The sequence below is a fragment of the Halyomorpha halys genome, unplaced genomic scaffold (genome assembly GCF_000696795.3).
Source record: "Halyomorpha halys isolate HHAL.00 unplaced genomic scaffold, Hhal_1.1 Scaffold345.1, whole genome shotgun sequence".
NCBI lineage: Eukaryota > Metazoa > Arthropoda > Insecta > Hemiptera > Pentatomidae > Halyomorpha > Halyomorpha halys.
In genome coordinates, this window is record NW_027114287.1 from 1 (window position 1) to 2,004 (window position 2,004).

The window sequence follows — 2,004 nt, forward strand, 5'->3', positions numbered from 1 at the left end:
GATTGATCATTTAAAAAAACATGTAATGACCCTTCATAAAGGCGAGAGGAGCCATAAGTGTCCTCATTGTGAATACAGAACTAACCAAACTGCACATTTGAAAAGTCATATAATGTCCCATCATACTGGTGAGAGGCCTCATTAGTGTTCTCATTATAATTATAAAGCAACACTAAGTGCTAATTTGAAAAGGCATATAATGTACTTTCATACAACTAAGAAATCTTATTAGTATTCTCATTGCAATTATAAAGCAGCTCGGGTTGATCATTTGAAAAGGGTTGATCCTTTTCAAAACTTCATACAGGCTTCAAGAAGCCTCATAAGTGTTAACATTTGCCGCATGAAAAAATTTTGATTAATTTGAAGAACATAGTGTTCTTAGAAAATGTCTGGAATTTAAACTTATTGTAGTTCATCATGAGAGTAACGCAAGTGCCCTCTTTGTGAATTTGTAACAATATCTACCAATTTAAAACAAAATTTAATGACCTGTCATTTCATACACACTGGTCATGTTAAAAACATAATGCAGTACCTAGAAAACATACTATATGTCATTAATTATTTTCAAGTAATGATCCATCACACTATTGATAAAATTCAATATTGTCATCAATCAATATTTGAATCAATCATTATGACTATAATACAATTGAAATTGGTAATTTGATAAGACACGTAATATTCCATAAAACATATCATACATAATCGTAAACATACTTAAAATGATTTTTAGTAAAGTATTATTTACAGCAAGAAAGATACATCTTAATTATACTTGAAATCAAATTGTCAATCCTATTATTAATCAATTTTTGAACAACTGTAGTATGAAGTATGCCTTCACCTTAATGCCAGGAACACTTCACTTTTGGTTGGCTGGTTGGGTTTGAGTGGACTGTATATAAATGAAAAATAATACGTGATTAGATGATAGTAAAACTCTATTATATAAATTACAAGTGGTGTAGGGGGTGGCCGAAAGAAAGATTTGTGATTAGATGGGTTAATAAATTTTGAATGACCGGGCTATGGAATTGTAGATATAAAATTGAGGTGGTTGATGATGTGGATGTTAACTATTGCTAGATGGACTTACTCCATGGTTTTGTCTTCCCTTCACATTCTTATGCTTCTCTATCCTCTGCTTCTGGGAACCACTCCAGGAGTTCTACTCACTCATGGTAGATTTCTGAGATTTCATGATGAGAGAAAAAAAAGAAAGAGTGGACTGCTTCTGGCAGAAGACAAGATGGCTCTCAGTCCCGGTTCCTTCTCACCACAGAGAGCGCCAGAGGAGATGAGTTTTGGCTATTGGCCACATGGGGCGCTACTAATCCTATATATGGCAGCCCTTCCAATTCAACCTTTCGGTTGCCGCAGGTTATCCGGAACAACTGTTATTAAAATATAATTTATTTTTTAAACGAATTATCCTCAAATACCAATTGCATTAAAAAACTAAGCTTCATCAGTGCTAAAAAAGATACAAACACTTAAATGATGTAAACATAATTAATTGAAAAATTGAACAAAGTAAATGAAAAATTAAAAAGATGTATAGAGAAACATAAAAAAATAAAAAAGAATACAAAAGGTTTAAGACAATTAATGAAAACGGAAAAAAATAACAGATAAGAAAGAAGAATTATAAAATAGAGTACAAACTAAAAGATGGAAAAAGGGGGATAAGAAGAAAGGATGATAATGAACAAGATAGGAAAGGACTGGAAGTCAGTGCAAGAGTGAACTGTTGATAGGATGTAGTGGGGATTGGCAGTTAAAATACGTTAAATTTGAAAATAATTTTAAAGTAGACAGTATTAGAAAATATTCAAAATAGGCAAACATTAAATGATTATATACATAGTGGGGGGAAATAATTAAGAAATAAAGAAAAGACAAATACAATATACAAAATAAATTTCTTTAGTGCATTCTATCTGTTTATACATATATTTTTTTAAAAATCTTTTCCCCCAATCATGTTTATTATCATTT